General features: G+C 39.2%; 11 non-coding genes across 11 annotated transcripts; all 11 read left to right on the top strand.

Annotated features, from left to right (window-relative positions):
* The first annotated feature begins 308 nt into the window (after positions 1-308).
* On the top strand, positions 309-380 carry TRNAP-UGG (transfer RNA proline (anticodon UGG)). The gene has a single exon. It is a non-coding gene; the product is annotated as a tRNA-Pro (tRNA).
* Positions 381-680: 300 nt separating this feature from the next.
* TRNAV-CAC (transfer RNA valine (anticodon CAC)) lies at positions 681-753 on the top strand. Its single transcript has one exon. It is a non-coding gene; the product is annotated as a tRNA-Val (tRNA).
* A 2239-nt stretch (positions 754-2992) lies between these two features.
* On the top strand, positions 2993-3064 carry TRNAP-UGG (transfer RNA proline (anticodon UGG)). The gene has a single exon. It is a non-coding gene; the product is annotated as a tRNA-Pro (tRNA).
* Positions 3065-3364: 300 nt separating this feature from the next.
* On the top strand, positions 3365-3437 carry TRNAV-CAC (transfer RNA valine (anticodon CAC)). The gene has a single exon. It is a non-coding gene; the product is annotated as a tRNA-Val (tRNA).
* Positions 3438-5584: 2147 nt separating this feature from the next.
* Positions 5585-5656, top strand: TRNAP-UGG (transfer RNA proline (anticodon UGG)). The gene has a single exon. It is a non-coding gene; the product is annotated as a tRNA-Pro (tRNA).
* A 300-nt stretch (positions 5657-5956) lies between these two features.
* TRNAV-CAC (transfer RNA valine (anticodon CAC)) lies at positions 5957-6029 on the top strand. Its single transcript has one exon. It is a non-coding gene; the product is annotated as a tRNA-Val (tRNA).
* Positions 6030-8162: 2133 nt separating this feature from the next.
* On the top strand, positions 8163-8234 carry TRNAP-UGG (transfer RNA proline (anticodon UGG)). Its single transcript has one exon. It is a non-coding gene; the product is annotated as a tRNA-Pro (tRNA).
* A 300-nt stretch (positions 8235-8534) lies between these two features.
* Positions 8535-8607, top strand: TRNAV-CAC (transfer RNA valine (anticodon CAC)). The gene has a single exon. It is a non-coding gene; the product is annotated as a tRNA-Val (tRNA).
* A 2567-nt stretch (positions 8608-11174) lies between these two features.
* TRNAV-CAC (transfer RNA valine (anticodon CAC)) lies at positions 11175-11247 on the top strand. The gene has a single exon. It is a non-coding gene; the product is annotated as a tRNA-Val (tRNA).
* A 2595-nt stretch (positions 11248-13842) lies between these two features.
* Positions 13843-13915, top strand: TRNAV-CAC (transfer RNA valine (anticodon CAC)). Its single transcript has one exon. It is a non-coding gene; the product is annotated as a tRNA-Val (tRNA).
* A 2559-nt stretch (positions 13916-16474) lies between these two features.
* TRNAV-CAC (transfer RNA valine (anticodon CAC)) lies at positions 16475-16547 on the top strand. The gene has a single exon. It is a non-coding gene; the product is annotated as a tRNA-Val (tRNA).
* Positions 16548-18442: the final 1895 nt, after the last annotated feature.

Below are 18442 nucleotides of genomic sequence, written 5' to 3'. Positions count from 1 at the left end.
AATAAGCATTTGAGAAAAAATGCAACATGTGTTTCTTATGTTGTTATGAACAGCTTTTTATTCTTTCTCTTTAGGGTCTAGCCACTGCAGAAATAGATAAATAAGTGCTGACTTGCTGTAAGACGTGTCCAATGCTGGGACAAAATAAAAGGGGACACTTATAAATGATAGTGATATCATTTGAGAAAGGGTAAGTTGACACTGAATTTCATGTGTATTCACAGACCAAGCATGAAAAAGTCCCCAGCATGATCTTCATTGCGTGCTTAGAGCTGGTATTAGCTTTTCAGAGGTGCAGGCCTTTCGAAGGCTCGTTGGTCTAGGGGTATGATTCTCGCTTTGGGTGCGAGAGGTCCCGGGTTCAAATCCCGGATGAGCCCTTTCATTGGTGCTTTTTTAAAGTAGTATTGAAGTATGCATTTCAAAGCCAATATCAATTTTCTCTTTGCGGTAGTGGATGAATATTTGCTAGAGTCTCATGCTTTTAACCTTGCCCTGCCTGAGCAAATAGGAAACATTTCTCTTTAAGCATTTTGCAAAAATGCTGAACTTGCATGGCATATACAAGCGTTCAGCTAGGGCTGTCTGGGAAGGTTGCATGAAAGAAATCTAAAACCAGAGGCCCTTGGAATAGCCTGTTTTGAGAAGTTTCATCACAGAAGAATCAACTGTAGACATCTGTTTCTGTAGTGTAGTGGTTATCACGTTCGCCTCACACGCGAAAGGTCCCCGGTTCGAAACCGGGCAGAAATAGTTGTTATATTGTCTTGGCTGCAATGTTGAGAGGTGCCGTTTTGCCATGAAATTGTCCAGGCCCTGAAGATGGTTTCATGCAGACTCATTCCAAGAAAGTGAATTCTCTTAAAAACACTAAAGTAATTGGCATGTGGATGTATCTGTTGATTCACAGACCTCGCTTTGAAAAGAGCCCTGCATTCTGTTCATTGCTCACCTAGAACATGCATTAACTTTGGGAATTGTTGGCACCAACAGGCATCTTAGTTTAGTGGAGTGTTTCTGGTGTTTAAGTGCAGAAGCCCTGGGCTCAATTCCTCGGTGACCCTTCTCAAGGTGATGATACAAATGCATCGTCACCTTTACGTTTAATGTCAGAATTGTTTATTTCTATTTGGTGGTGTATGAATGCTTGCAATAGTATGTTGATTTTTTCTAGCCTTGAATGAATAAAAGCAAATCACTCCTCTTTATGTATTTTTCTAATACATTGATATTTGCATCTCCTTTCCTAGCCTGCATTTTTCACTATCTTACAGGCTGTATATAATAAGTATCAATTCAGGGGCCCTTCTATTACTCAATTCACAACTATTCTATCCTGGCATTGATAAGCAATCTACATCTGCTTCTGTTGTGTATTGGTTATCATGTTTACCTGACGTGTGAAAGCCCCATGTTTGACAGTGCGCGTTAATAAAGAGACCAATGATTTGTATTAAAAGTTGGCATGTGTTTTTGTTACCTTGCACCGGCCAAAAAGTGCCGGAAATGACTTCATTTGCAGTCACTTGAAAAGTAGGGATTCTCAAATAAATGGTAAGAGGTTGGAACAAATCTAAAGGAATGCATGGCATATCTATATGTATGTGTACGCAGGTATCCATATATAAAGATAGATAGATAGATAGATAGATAGATAGATAGATAGATAGATAGATAGATAGATAGATAGATAGATAGATAGATAGATAGATAGATAGATAAGTAGATAGATAGATAGATAGATAGATAGATAGATAGATAGATAGATAGATAGATAGATAGATAGATAGATAGATAGATAGATAGATAGATAGATAGATAGATAGATAGATAGATAGATAGATAGATAGATAGATAGATAGATAGATAGATAGATATTGGGAGAGAGAGAGCGTTAATATAAACTGAGACTTTATTTTCCATCAAGCTGTCTTTCCTTTCCTTCAGGAGCAGAATGTTCTGATCATCAGCGCTCCAGAATCTAGTGCTTGGTTGGCAAGCATCACACATTGTGATGTGTTAGCTAAGAGTTCCATGTCGTTCAGACTCATATATTCCTCTGTAGTTGTACCTTGGTGATTCAACAAAATGTGGCATCATAAGCAGCATTCTACTGCCATAGACTGGGCAGAAAAAACATTTAGAATTTCACTGAAAAAGAAAAAAAGCATACTTAGGCAGAGATTTCTAGACAGTAAGTACATTAGAGTAAGTGATGAATAAGCACTGCTTTAGTTAATTTACATAGGCAGAACAGAGACTGCTGGGAAAAGCCTGAAATTAAAGGCACAGAAAATGCCTGCTTCTGGATAGAACACTAAGAAGGGTTGAAAGTTTTTTCTCTGACCCTGGCCACTCTTACAAGCAATCCTATGATAGTCAGAAGGACCCACCCTAAAAAGGAAGGGACAGCCATTTGGACCCTTTCCACCTTTTCTATATCTCGCCTGATCGAGCCTGATCGAGCGCTGATTGAGCGGATTAGCACATGTACTTCTCATTTTGGGAAGGTATTGCTTAGCTTGCTACCAGCAGCTCAGTTATGTTATGATGTTAGAGGCTTGCAAGGAATGCTTTAGTCCTGCATTAGGCAGTTTTTATTGCTACTTGCATTCAAGGGAAAGATAATTAGCCAGAATCTGTGACCCAGTTATTCAGCTTGGCATTCCGATTTGCACAAAGGGAATAAGCATTTGAGAAAAAATGCAACATGTGTTTCTTATGTTGTTATGAACAGCTTTTTATTCTTTCTCTTTAGGGTCTAGCCACTGCAGAAATAGATAAATAAGTGCTGACTTGCTGTAAGACGTGTCCAATGCTGGGACAAAATAAAAGGGGACACTTATAAATGATAGTGATATCATTTGAGAAAGGGTAAGTTGACACTGAATTTCATGTGTATTCACAGACCAAGCATGAAAAAGTCCCCAGCATGATCTTCATTGCGTGCTTAGAGCTGGTATTAGCTTTTCAGAGGTGCAGGCCTTTCGAAGGCTCGTTGGTCTAGGGGTATGATTCTCGCTTTGGGTGCGAGAGGTCCCGGGTTCAAATCCCGGATGAGCCCTTTCATTGGTGCTTTTTTAAAGTAGTATTGAAGTATGCATTTCAAAGCCAATATCAATTTTCTCTTTGCGGTAGTGGATGAATATTTGCTAGAGTCTCATGCTTTTAACCTTGCCCTGCCTGAGCAAATAGGAAACATTTCTCTTTAAGCATTTTGCAAAAATGCTGAACTTGCATGGCATATACAAGCGTTCAGCTAGGGCTGTCTGGGAAGGTTGCATGAAAGAAATCTAAAACCAGAGGCCCTTGGAATAGCCTGTTTTGAGAAGTTTCATCACAGAAGAATCAACTGTAGACATCTGTTTCTGTAGTGTAGTGGTTATCACGTTCGCCTCACACGCGAAAGGTCCCCGGTTCGAAACCGGGCAGAAATAGTTGTTATATTGTCTTGGCTGCAATGTTGAGAGGTGCCGTTTTGCCATGAAATTGTCCAGGCCCTGAAGATGGTTTCATGCAGACTCATTCCAAGAAAGTGAATTCTCTTAAAAACACTAAAGTAATTGGCATGTGGATGTATCTGTTGATTCACAGACCTCGCTTTGAAAAGAGCCCTGCATTCTGTTCATTGCTCACCTAGAACATGCATTAACTTTGGGAATTGTTGGCACCAACAGGCATCTTAGTTTAGTGGAGTGTTTCTGGTGTTTAAGTGCAGAAGCCCTGGGCTCAATTCCTCGGTGACCCTTCTCAAGGTGATGATACAAATGCATCGTCACCTTTACGTTTAATGTCAGAATTGTTTATTTCTATTTGGTGGTGTATGAATGCTTGCAATAGTATGTTGATTTTTTCTAGCCTTGAATGAATAAAAGCAAATCACTCCTCTTTATGTATTTTTCTAATACATTGATATTTGCATCTCCTTTCCTAGCCTGCATTTTTCACTATCTTACAGGCTGTATATAATAAGTATCAATTCAGGGGCCCTTCTATTACTCAATTCACAACTATTCTATCCTGGCATTGATAAGCAATCTACATCTGCTTCTGTTGTGTATTGGTTATCATGTTTACCTGACGTGTGAAAGCCCCATGTTTGACAGTGCGCGTTAATAAAGAGACCAATGATTTGTATTAAAAGTTGGCATGTGTTTTTGTTACCTTGCACCGGCCAAAAAGTGCCGGAAATGACTTCATTTGCAGTCACTTGAAAAGTAGGGATTCTCAAATAAATGGTAAGAGGTTGGAACAAATCTAAAGGAATGCATGGCATATCTATATGTATGTGTACGCAGGTATCCATATATAAAGATAGATAGATAGATAGATAGATAGATAGATAGATAGATAGATAGATAGATAGATAGATAGATAGATAGATAGATAGATAGATAGATAGATAGATAGATAGATAGATAGATAGATAGATAGATAGATAGATAGATAGATAGATAGATAGATAGATATTGGGAGAGAGAGAGCGTTAATATAAACTGAGACTTTATTTTCCATCAAGCTGTCTTTCCTTTCCTTCAGGAGCAGAATGTTCTGATCATCAGCGCTCCAGAATCTAGTGCTTGGTTGGCAAGCATCACACATTGTGATGTGTTAGCTAAGAGTTCCATGTCGTTCAGACTCATATATTCCTCTGTAGTTGTACCTTGGTGATTCAACAAAATGGGGCATCATAAGCAGCATTCTACTGCCATAGACTGGGCAGAAAAAACATTTAGAATTTCACTGAAAAAGAAAAAAAGCATACTTAGGCAGAGCTTTCTGGACAGTAAGGACATTAGAGTAAGTGATGAATAAGCACTGCTTTTGTTAATTTACATAGGCAAAACAGAGACTGCTGGGAAAAGCCTGAAATTAAAGGCACAGAAAATGCCTGCTTCTGGATAGAACACTGAGAAGGGTTGAAAGTTTTTTCTCTGACCCTGGCCACTTATACAAGCAATCCTATGATAGTCAGAAGGACCCACCCTAAAAAGGAAGGGACAGCCATTTGGACCCTTTCCACCTTTTCTATATCTCGCCTGATCGAGCCTGATCGAGCGCTGATTGAGCGGATTAGCACATGTACTTCTCATTTTGGGAAGGTATTGCTTAGCTTGCTACCAGCAGCTCAGTTATGTTATGATGTTAAAGGCTTGCAAGGAATGCTTTAGTCCTACATTAGGCAGTTTTTATTGCTACTTGCATTCAAGGGAAAGATAATTAGCCAGAATCTGTGACCCAGTTATTCAGCTTGGCATTCCGATTTGCACAAAGGGAATAAGCATTTGAGAAAAAATGCAACATGTGTTTCTTATGTTGTTATGAACAGCTTTTTATTCTTTCTCTTTAGGGTCTAGCCACTGCAGAAATAGATAAATAAGTGCTGACTTCCTGTAAGACGTGTCCAATGCTGGGACAAAATAAAAGGGGACACTTATAAATGATAGTGATATCATTTGAGAAAGGGTAAGTTGACACTGAATTTCATGTGTATTCACAGACCAAGCATGAAAAAGTCCCCAGCATGATCTTCATTGCGTGCTTAGAGCTGGTATTAGCTTTTCAGAGGTGCAGGCCTTTCGAAGGCTCGTTGGTCTAGGGGTATGATTCTCGCTTTGGGTGCGAGAGGTCCCGGGTTCAAATCCCGGACGAGCCCTTTCATTGGTGCTTTTTTAAAGTAGTATTGAAGTATGCATTTCAAAGCCAATATCAATTTTCTCTTTGCAGTAGTGGATGAATATTTGCTAGAGTCTCATGCTTTTAACCTTGCCCTGCCTGAGCAAATAGGAAACATTTCTCTTTAAGCATTTTGCAAAAATGCTGAACTTGCATGGCATATACAAGCGTTCAGCTAGGGCTGTCTGGGAAGGTTGCATGAAAGAAATCTAAAACCAGAGGCCCTTGGAATAGCCTGTTTTGAGAAGTTTCATCACAGAAGAATCAACTGTAGACATCTGTTTCTGTAGTGTAGTGGTTATCACGTTCGCCTCACACGCGAAAGGTCCCTGGTTCGAAACCGGGCAGAAACAGTTGTTATATTGTCTTGGCTGCAATGTTGAGAGGTGCCGTTTCATGCAGACTCATTCCAAGAAAGTGAATTCTCTTAAAAACACTAAAGTAATTGGCATGTGGATGTATCTGTTGATTCACAGACCTCGCTTTCATGAGAGCCCTGCATTCTGTTCATTGCTCACCTAGAACATGCATTAACTTTGGGAATTGTTGGCACCAACAGGCATCTTAGTTTAGTGGAGTGTTTCTGGTGTTTAAGTGCAGAAGCCCTGGGCTCAATTCCTCGGTGACCCTTCTCAAGGTGATGATACAAATGCATCGTCACCTTTACGTTTAATGTCAGAATTGTTTATTTCTATTTGGTGGTGTATGAATGCTTGCAATAGTATGTTGATTTTTTCTAGCCTTGAATGAATAAAAGCAAATCACTCCTCTTTATGTATTTTTCTAATACATTGATATTTGCATCTCCTTTCCTAGCCTGCATTTTTCACTATCTTACAGGCTGTATATAATAAGTATCAATTCAGGGGCCCTTCTATTACTCAATTCACAACTATTCTATCCTGGCATTGATAAGCAATCTACATCTGCTTCTGTTGTGTATTGGTTATCATGTTTACCTGACGTGTGAAAGCCCCATGTTTGACAGTGCGCGTTAATAAAGAGACCAATGATTTGTATTAAAAGTTGGCATGTGTTTTTGTTACCTTGCACCGGCCAAAAAGTGCCGGAAATGACTTCATTTGCAGTCACTTGAAAAGTAGGGATTCTCAAATAAATGGTAAGAGGTTGGAAGAAATCTAAAGGAATGCATGGCATATCTATATGTATGTGTACGCAGGTATCCATATATAAAGATAGATAGATAGATAGATAGATAGATAGATAGATAGATAGATAGATAGATAGATAGATAGATAGATAGATAGATAGATAGATAGATAGATAGATAGATAGATAGATAGATAGATAGATAGATAGATAGATAGATAGATAGATAGATAGATAGATAGATAGATAGATAGATAGATATTGGGAGAGAGAGAGCGTTAATATAAACTGAGACTTTATTTTCCATCAAGCTGTCTTTCCTTTCCTTCAGGAGCAGAATGTTCTGATCATCAGCGCTCCAGAATCTAGTGCTTGGTTGGCAAGCATCACACATTGTGATGTGTTAGCTAAGAGTTCCATGTCGTTCAGACTCATATATTCCTCTGTAGTTGTACCTTGGTGATTCAACAAAATGTGGCATCATAAGCAGCATTCTACTGCCATAGACTGGGCAGAAAAAACATTTAGAATTTCACTGAAAAAGAAAAAAAGCATACTTAGGCAGAGCTTTCTGGACAGTAAGGACATTAGAGTAAATGATGAATAAGCACTGCTTTTGTTAATTTACATAGGCAGAACAGAGACTGCTGGGAAAAGCCTGAAATTAAAGGCACAGAAAATGCCTGCTTCTGGATAGAACACTGAGAAGGGTTGAAAGTTTTTTCTCTGACCCTGGCCACTCGTACAAGCAATCCTATGATAGTCAGAAGGACCCACCCTAAAAAGGAATGGACAGCCATTTGGACCCTTTCCACCTTTTCTATATCTCGCCTGATCGAGCCTGATCGAGCGCTGATTGAGCGGATTAGCACATGTACTTCTCATTTTGGGAAGGTATTGCTTAGCTTGCTACCAGCAGCTCAGTTATGTTATGATGTTAGAGGCTTGCAAGGAATGCTTTAGTCCTGCATTAGGCAGTTTTTATTGCTACTTGCATTCAAGGGAAAGATAATTAGCCAGAATCTGTGACCCAGTTATTCAGCTTGGCATTCCGATTTGCACAAAGGGAATAAGCATTTGAGAAAAAATGCAACATGTGTTTCTTATGTTGTTATGAACAGCTTTTTATTCTTTCTCTTTAGGGTCTAGCCACTGCAGAAATAGATAAATAAGTGCTGACTTGCTGTAAGACGTGTCCAATGCTGGGACAAAATAAAAGGGGACACTTATAAATGATAGTGATATCATTTGAGAAAGGGTAAGTTGACACTGAATTTCATGTGTATTCACAGACCAAGCATGAAAAAGTCCCCAGCATGATCTTCATTGCGTGCTTAGAGCTGGTATTAGCTTTTCAGAGGTGCAGGCCTTTCGAAGGCTCGTTGGTCTAGGGGTATGATTCTCGCTTTGGGTGCGAGAGGTCCCGGGTTCAAATCCCGGATGAGCCCTTTCATTGGTGCTTTTTTAAAGTAGTATTGAAGTATGCATTTCAAAGCCAATATCAATTTTCTCTTTGCGGTAGTGGATGAATATTTGCTAGAGTCTCATGCTTTTAACCTTGCCCTGCCTGAGCAAATAGGAAACATTTCTCTTTAAGCATTTTGCAAAAATGCTGAACTTGCATGGCATATACAAGCGTTCAGCTAGGGCTGTCTGGGAAGGTTGCATGAAAGAAATCTAAAACCAGAGGCCCTTGGAATAGCCTGTTTTGAGAAGTTTCATCACAGAAGAATCAACTGTAGACATCTGTTTCTGTAGTGTAGTGGTTATCACGTTCGCCTCACACGCGAAAGGTCCCCGGTTCGAAACCGGGCAGAAATAGTTGTTATATTGTCTTGGCTGCAATGTTGAGAGGTGCCGTTTTGCCATGAAATTGTCCAGGCCCTGAAGATGGTTTCATGCAGACTCATTCCAAGAAAGTGAATTCTCTTAAAAACACTAAAGTAATTGGCATGTGGATGTATCTGTTGATTCACAGACCTCGCTTTGAAAAGAGCCCTGCATTCTGTTCATTGCTCACCTAGAACATGCATTAACTTTGGGAATTGTTGGCACCAACAGGCATCTTAGTTTAGTGGAGTGTTTCTGGTGTTTAAGTGCAGAAGCCCTGGGCTCAATTCCTCGGTGACCCTTCTCAAGGTGATGATACAAATGCATCGTCACCTTTACGTTTAATGTCAGAATTGTTTATTTCTATTTGGTGGTGTATGAATGCTTGCAATAGTATGTTGATTTTTTCTAGCCTTGAATGAATAAAAGCAAATCACTCCTCTTTATGTATTTTTCTAATACATTGATATTTGCATCTCCTTTCCTAGCCTGCATTTTTCACTATCTTACAGGCTGTATATAATAAGTATCAATTCAGGGGCCCTTCTATTACTCAATTCACAACTATTCTATCCTGGCATTGATAAGCAATCTACATCTGCTTCTGTTGTGTATTGGTTATCATGTTTACCTGACGTGTGAAAGCCCCATGTTTGACAGTGCGCGTTAATAAAGAGACCAATGATTTGTATTAAAAGTTGGCATGTGTTTTTGTTACCTTGCACCGGCCAAAAAGTGCCGGAAATGACTTCATTTGCAGTCACTTGAAAAGTAGGGATTCTCAAATAAATGGTAAGAGGTTGGAACAAATCTAAAGGAATGCATGGCATATCTATATGTATGTGTACGCAGGTATCCATATATAAAGATAGATAGATAGATAGATAGATAGATAGATAGATAGATAGATAGATAGATAGATAGATAGATAGATAGATAGATAGATAGATAGATAGATAGATAGATAGATAGATAGATAGATAGATAGATAGATAGATAGATAGATAGATAGATAGATAGATAGATAGATAGATAGATAGATAGATAGATAGATAGATAGATAGATAGATATTCGGAGAGAGAGAGCGTTAATATAAACTGAGACTTTATTTTCCATCAAGCTGTCTTTCCTTTCCTTCAGGAGCAGAATGTTCTGATCATCAGCGCTCCAGAATCTAGTGCTTGGTTGGCAAGCATCACACATTGTGATGTGTTAGCTAAGAGTTCCATGTCGTTCAGACTCATATATTCCTCTGTAGTTGTACCTTGGTGATTCAACAAAATGTGGCATCATAAGCAGCATTCTACTGCCATAGACTGGGCAGAAAAAACATTTAGAATTTCACTGAAAAAGAAAAAAAGCATACTTAGGCAGAGATTTCTAGACAGTAAGTACATTAGAGTAAGTGATGAATAAGCACTGCTTTAGTTAATTTACATAGGCAGAACAGAGACTGCTGGGAAAAGCCTGAAATTAAAGGCACAGAAAATGCCTGCTTCTGGATAGAACACTAAGAAGGGTTGAAAGTTTTTTCTCTGACCCTGGCCACTCTTACAAGCAATCCTATGATAGTCAGAAGGACCCACCCTAAAAAGGAAGGGACAGCCATTTGGACCCTTTCCACCTTTTCTATATCTCGCCTGATCGAGCCTGATCGAGCGCTGATTGAGCGGATTAGCACATGTACTTCTCATTTTGGGAAGGTATTGCTTAGCTTGCTACCAGCAGCTCAGTTATGTTATGATGTTAGAGGCTTGCAAGGAATGCTTTAGTCCTGCATTAGGCAGTTTTTATTGCTACTTGCATTCAAGGGAAAGATAATTAGCCAGAATCTGTGGCCCAGTTATTCAGCTTGGCATTCCGATTTGCACAAAGGGAATAAGCATTTGAGAAGAAATGCAACATGTGTTTCTTATGTTGTTATGAACAGCTTTTTATTCTTTCTCTTTAGGGTCTAGCCACTGCAGAAATAGATAAATAAGTGCTGACTTCCTGTAAGACGTGTCCAATTCTGGGACAAAATAAAAGGGGACACTTATAAATGATAGTGATATCATTTGAGAAAGGGTAAGTTGACACTGAATTTCATGTGTATTCACAGACCAAGCATGAAAAAGTCCCTAGCATGATCTTCATTGCGTGCTTAGAGCTGGTATTAGCTTTTCAGAGGTGCGGGCCTTTCGAAGGCTCGTTGGTCTAGGGGTATGATTCTCACTTTGGGTGCGAGAGGTCCCGGGTTCAAATCCCAGACGAGCCCTTTCATTGGTGCTTTTTTAAAGTAGTATTGAAGTATGCATTTCAAAGCCAATATCAATTTTCTCTTTGCAGTAGTGGATGAATATTTGCTAGAGTCTCATGCTTTTAACCTTGCCCTGCCTGAGCAAATAGGAAACATTTCTCTTTAAGCATTTTGCAAAAATGCTGAACTTGCATGGCATATACAAGCGTTCAGCTAGGGCTGTCTGGGAAGGTTGCATGAAAGAAATCTAAAACCAGAGGCCCTTGGAATAGCCTGTTTTGAGAAGTTTCATCACAGAAGAATCAACTGTAGACATCTGTTTCTGTAGTGTAGTGGTTATCACGTTCGCCTCACACGCGAGAGGTCCCCGGTTCGAAACCAGGCAGAAACAGTTGTTATATTGTCTTGGCTGCAATGTTGAGAGGTGCCGTTTTGCCATGAAATTGTCCAGGCCCTGAAGATGGTTTCATGCAGACTCGTTCCAAGAAAATGAATTCTCTTGAAAACACTAAAGTAATAGGCATGTGGATGTATCTGTTGATTCACAGACCTCGCTTTCATAAGAGCCCTGCATTCTGTTCATTGCTCACCTAGAACATGCATTAACTTTGGGAATTGTTGGCACCAACAGGCATCTTAGTTTAGTGGAGTGTTTCTGGTGTTTAAGTGCAGAAGCCCTGGGCTCAATTCCTCGGTGACCCTTCTCAAGGTGATGATACAAATGCATCGTCACCTTTACGTTTAATGTCAGAATTGTTTATTTCTATTTGGTGGTGTATGAATGCTTGCAATAGTATGTTGATTTTTTCTAGCCTTGAATGAATAAAAGCAAATCACTCCTCTTTATGTATTTTTCTAATACATTGATATTTGCATCTCCTTTCCTAGCCTGCATATTTCACTATCTTACAGGCTGTATATAGTAAGTATCAATTCAGGGGCCCTTCTTCTACTCAATTCACAACTGTTCTATCCCGGCATTGATAAGCAATCTACATCTGCTTCTGTTGTGTATTGGTTATCATGTTTACCTGACGTGTGAAAGCCCCATGTTTGACAGTGCGCGTTAATAAAGAGACCAATGATTTTTATTAAAAGTTGTCATGTGTTTTTGTTACCTTGCACCGGCCAAAAAGTGCCGGAAATGACTTCATTTGCAGTCACTTGAAAAGTAGGGATTCTCAAACAAATGGTAAGAGGTTGGAACAAATCTAAAGGAATGCATGGCATATCTATATGTATGTGTACGCAGGTATCCATATATAAAGATAGATAGATAGATAGATAGATAGATAGATAGATAGATAGATAGATAGATAGATAGATAGATAGATAGATAGATAGATAGATAGATAGATAGATAGATAGATAGATAGATAGATAGATAGATAGATAGATAGATAGATAGATAGATAGATAGATAGATAGATAGATAGATAGATAGATAGATAGATAGATAGATAGATAGATAGATAGATAGATAGATAGATAGATAGATATTGGGAGAGAGAGAGCGTTAATATAAACTGAGACTTTATTTTCCATCAAGCTGTCTTTCCTTTCCTTCAGGAGCAGAATGTTCTGATCATCAGCGCTCCAGAATCTAGTGCTTGGTTGGCAAGCATCACACATTGTGATGTGTTAGCTAAGAGTTCCATGTCGTTCAGACTCATATATTCCTCTGTAGTTGTACCTTGGTGATTCAACAAAATGTGGCATCATAAGCAGCATTCTACTGCCATAGACTGGGCAGAAAAAACATTTAGAATTTCACTGAAAAAGAAAAAAAGCATACTTAGGCAGAGCTTTCTGGACAGTAAGGACATTAGAGTAAGTGATGAATAAGCACTGCTTTTGTTAATTTACATAGGCAGAACAGAGACTGCTGGGAAAAGCCTGACATTAAAGGCATAGAAAATGCCTGCTTCTGGATAGAACACTAAGAAGGGTTGAAAGTTTTTTCTCTGACCCTGGCCACTCCTACAAGCAATCCTATGATAGTCAGAAGGACCCACCCTAAAAAGGAAGGGACAGCCATTTGGACCCTTTCCACCTTTTCTATATCTCACCTGATCGAGCCTGATCGAGCGCTGATTGAGCGGATTAGCACATGTACTTCTCATTTTGGGAAGGTATTGCTTAGCTTGCTACCAGCAGCTCAGTTATGTTATGATGTTAGAGGCTTGCAAGGAATGCTTTAGTCCTGCATTAGGCAGTTTTTATTGCTACTTGCATTCAAGGGAAAGATAATTAGCCAGAATCTGTGGCCCAGTTATTCAGCTTGGCATTCCGATTTGCACAAAGGGAATAAGCATTTGAGAAGAAATGCAACATGTGTTTCTTATGTTGTTATGAACAGCTTTTTATTCTTTCTCTTTAGGGTCTAGCCACTGCAGAAATAGATAAATAAGTGCTGACTTCCTGTAAGACGTGTCCAATTCTGGGACAAAATAAAAGGGGACACTTATAAATGATAGTGATATCATTTGAGAAAGGGTAAGTTGACACTGAATTTCATGTGTATTCACAGACCAAGCATGAAAAAGTCCCTAGCATGATCTTCATTGCGTGCTTAGAGCTGGTATTAGCTTTTCAGAGGTGCGGGCCTTTCGAAGGCTCGTTGGTCTAGGGGTATGATTCTCACTTTGGGTGCGAGAGGTCCCGGGTTCAAATCCCAGACGAGCCCTTTCATTGGTGCTTTTTTAAAGTAGTATTGAAGTATGCATTTCAAAGCCAATATCAATTTTCTCTTTGCAGTAGTGGATGAATATTTGCTAGAGTCTCATGCTTTTAACCTTGCCCTGCCTGAGCAAATAGGAAACATTTCTCTTTAAGCATTTTGCAAAAATGCTGAACTTGCATGGCATATACAAGCGTTCAGCTAGGGCTGTCTGGGAAGGTTGCATGAAAGAAATCTAAAACCAGAGGCCCTTGGAATAGCCTGTTTTGAGAAGTTTCATCACAGAAGAATCAACTGTAGACATCTGTTTCTGTAGTGTAGTGGTTATCACGTTCGCCTCACACGCGAGAGGTCCCCGGTTCGAAACCAGGCAGAAACAGTTGTTATATTGTCTTGGCTGCAATGTTGAGAGGTGCCGTTTTGCCATGAAATTGTCCAGGCCCTGAAGATGGTTTCATGCAGACTCGTTCCAAGAAAATGAATTCTCTTGAAAACACTAAAGTAATAGGCATGTGGATGTATCTGTTGATTCACAGACCTCGCTTTCATAAGAGCCCTGCATTCTGTTCATTGCTCACCTAGAACATGCATTAACTTTGGGAATTGTTGGCACCAACAGGCATCTTAGTTTAGTGGAGTGTTTCTGGTGTTTAAGTGCAGAAGCCCTGGGCTCAATTCCTCGGTGACCCTTCTCAAGGTGATGATACAAATGCATCGTCACCTTTACGTTTAATGTCAGAATTGTTTATTTCTATTTGGTGGTGTATGAATGCTTGCAATAGTATGTTGATTTTTTCTAGCCTTGAATGAATAAAAGCAAATCACTCCTCTTTATGTATTTTTCTAATACATTGATATTTGCATCTCCTTTCCTAGCCTGCATATTTCACTATCTTACAGGCTGTATATAATAAGTATCAATTCAGGGGCCCTTCTTCTACTCAATTCACAACTGTTCTATCCCGGCATTGATAAGCAATCTACATCTGCTTCTGTTGTGTATTGGTTATCATGTTTACCTGACGTGTGAAAGCCCCATGTTTGACAGTGCGCGTTAATAAAGAGACCAATGATTTTTATTAAAAGTTGTCATGTGTTTTTGTTACCTTGCACCGGCCAAAAAGTGCCGGAAATGACTTCATTTGCAGTCACTTGAAAAGTAGGGATTCTCAAACAAATGGTAAGAGGTTGGAACAAATCTAAAGGAATGCATGGCATATCTATATGTATGTGTACGCAGGTATCCATATATAAAGATAGATAGATAGATAGATAGATAGATAGATAGATAGATAGATAGATAGATAGATAGATAGATAGATAGATAGATAGATAGATAGATAGATAGATAGATAGATAGATAGATAGATAGATAGATAGATAGATAGATAGATAGATAGATAGATAGATAGATAGATAGATAGATAGATAGATAGATAGATAGATAGATATTGGGAGAGAGAGAGCGTTAATATAAACTGAGACTTTATTTTCCATCAAGCTGTCTTTCCTTTCCTTCAGGAGCAGAATGTTCTGATCATCAGCGCTCCAGAATCTAGTGCTTGGTTGGCAAGCATCACACATTGTGATGTGTTAGCTAAGAGTTCCATGTCGTTCAGACTCATATATTCCTCTGTAGTTGTACCTTGGTGATTCAACAAAATGTGGCATCATAAGCAGCATTCTACTGCCATAGACTGGGCAGAAAAAACATTTAGAATTTCACTGAAAAAGAAAAAAAGCATACTTAGGCAGAGCTTTCTGGACAGTAAGGACATTAGAGTAAGTGATGAATAAGCACTGCTTTTGTTAATTTACATAGGCAGAACAGAGACTGCTGGGAAAAGCCTGACATTAAAGGCATAGAAAATGCCTGCTTCTGGATAGAACACTAAGAAGGGTTGAAAGTTTTTTCTCTGACCCTGGCCACTCCTACAAGCAATCCTATGATAGTCAGAAGGACCCACCCTAAAAAGGAAGGGACAGCCATTTGGACCCTTTCCACCTTTTCTATATCTCACCTGATCGAGCCTGATCGAGCGCTGATTGAGCGGATTAGCACATGTACTTCTCATTTTGGGAAGGTATTGCTTAGCTTGCTACCAGCAGCTCAGTTATGTTATGATGTTAGAGGCTTGCAAGGAATGCTTTAGTCCTGCATTAGGCAGTTTTTATTGCTACTTGCATTCAAGGGAAAGATAATTAGCCAGAATCTGTGACCCAGTTATTAAGCTTGGCATTCCGATTTGCACAAAGGGAATAAGCATTTGAGAAAAAATGCAACATGTGTTTCTTATGTTGTTATGAACAGCTTTTTATTCTTTCTCTTTAGGGTCTAGCCACTGCAGAAATAGATAAATAAGTGCTGACTTCCTGTAAGACGTGTCCAATTCTGGGACAAAATAAAAGGGGACACTTATAAATGATAGTGATATCATTTGAGAAAGGGTAAGTTGACACTGAATTTCATGTGTATTCACAGACCAAGCATGAAAAAGTCCCTAGCATGATCTTCATTGCGTGCTTAGAGCTGGTATTAGCTTTTCAGAGGTGCGGGCCTTTCGAAGGCTCGTTGGTCTAGGGGTATGATTCTCGCTTTGGGTGCGAGAGGTCCCGGGTTCAAATCCCAGGGAAGCCCTTTCATTGGTGCTTTTTTAAAGTAGTATTGAAGTATGCATTTCAAAGCCAATATCAATTTTCTCTTTGCAGTAGTGGATGAATATTTGCTAGAGTCTCATGCTTTTAACCTTGCCCTGCCTGAGCAAATAGGAAACATTTCTCTTTAAGCATTTTGCAAAAATGCTGAACTTGCATGGCATATACAAGCGTTCAGCTAGGGCTGTCTGGGAAGGTTGCATGAAAGAAATCTAAAACCAGAGGCCCTTGGAATAGCCTGTTTTGAGAAGTTTCATCACAGAAGAATCAACTGTAGACATCTGTTTCTGTAGTGTAGTGGTTATCACGTTCGCCTCACACGCGAAAGGTCCCCGGTTCGAAACCAGGCAGAAACAGTTGTTATATTGTCTTGGCTGCAATGTTGAGAGGTGCTGTTTTGCCATGAAATTGTCCAGGCCCTGAAGATGGTTTCATGCAGACTCGTTCCAAGAAAGTGAATTCTCTTGAAAACACTAAAGTAATTGGCATGTGGATGTATCTGTTGATTCACAGACCTCACTTTTATAAGAGCCCTGCATTCTGTTCATTGCTCACCTAGAACATGCATTAACTTTGGGAATTGTTGGCACCAACAGGCATCTTAGTTTAGTGGAGTGTTTCTGGTGTTTAAGTGCAGAAGCCCTGGGCTCAATTCCTCGGTGACCCTTCTCAAGGTGATGATACAAATGCATCGTCACCTTTACGTTTAATGTCAGAATTGTTTATTTCTATTTGGTGGTGTATGAATGCTTGCAATAGTATGTTGATTTTTTCTAGCCTTGAATGAATAAAAGCAAATCACTCCTCTTTATGTATTTTTCTAATACATTGATATTTGCATCTCCTTTCCTAGCCTGCATATTTCACTATCTTACAGGCTGTATATAATAAGTATCAATTCAGGGGCCCTTCTTCTACTCAATTCACAACTGTTCTATCCCGGCATTGATAAGCAATCTACATCTGCTTCTGTTGTGTATTGGTTATCATGTTTACCTGACCTGTGAAAGCCCCATGTTTGACAGTGCGCGTTAATAAAGAGACCAATGATTTTTATTAAAAGTTGTCATGTGTTTTTGTTACCTTGCACCGGCCAAAAAGTGCCGGAAATGACTTCATTTGCAGTCACTTGAAAAGTAGGGATTCTCAAATAAATGGTAAGAGGTTGGAACAAATCTAAAGGAATGCATGGCATATCTATATGTAATTGTACGCAGGTATCCATATATAAAGATAGATACATAGATAGATAGATAGATAGATAGATAGATAGATAGATAGATAGATAGATAGATAGATAGATAGATAGATAGATAGATAGATAGATAGATAGATAGATAGATAGATAGATAGATAGATAGATAGATAGATAGATAGATAGATAGATAGATAGATAGATAGATAGATAGATAGATAGATAGATATTGGGAGAGAGAGAGCGTTAATATAAACTGAGACTTTATTTTCCATCAAGCTGTCTTTCCTTTCCTTCAGGAGCAGAATGTTCTGATCATCAGCGCTCCAGAATCTAGTGCTTGGTTGGCAAGCATCACACATTGTGATGTGTTAGCTAAGAGTTCCATGTCGTTCAGACTCATATATTCCTCTGTAGTTGTACCTTGGTGATTCAACAAAATGTGGCATCATAAGCAGCATTCTACTGCCATAGACTGGGCAGAAAAAACATTTAGAATTTCACTGAAAAAGAAAAAAAGCATACTTAGGCAAAGCTTTCTGGACAGTAAGGACATTAGAGTAAGTGATGAATAAGCACTGCTTTTGTTAATTTACATAGGCAGAACAGAGACTGCTGGGAAAAGCCTGACATTAAAGGCATAGAAAATGCCTGCTTCTGGATAGAACACTAAGAAGGGTTGAAAGTTTTTTCTCTGACCCTGGCCACTCCTACAAGCAATCCTATGATAGTCAGAAGGACCCACCCTAAAAAGGAAGGGACAGCCATTTGGACCCTTTCCACCTTTTCTATATCTCACCTGATCGAGCCTGATCGAGCGCTGATTGAGCGGATTAGCACATGTACTTCTCATTTTGGGAAGGTATTGCTTAGCTTGCTACCAGCAGCTCAGTTATGTTATGATGTTAGAGGCTTGCAAGGAATGCTTTAGTCCTGCATTAGGCAGTTTTTATTGCTACTTGCATTCAAGGGAAAGATAATTAGCCAGAATCTGTGACCCAGTTATTAAGCTTGGCATTCCGATTTGCACAAAGGGAATAAGCATTTGAGAAAAAA

This window comes from Lissotriton vulgaris, chromosome 8 (assembly GCF_964263255.1).
Source record: "Lissotriton vulgaris chromosome 8, aLisVul1.2, whole genome shotgun sequence".
NCBI lineage: Eukaryota > Metazoa > Chordata > Amphibia > Caudata > Salamandridae > Lissotriton > Lissotriton vulgaris.
Note: the sequence above shows the minus strand (reverse complement) of the source record. Positions and strands in the feature narration are given on the sequence as shown.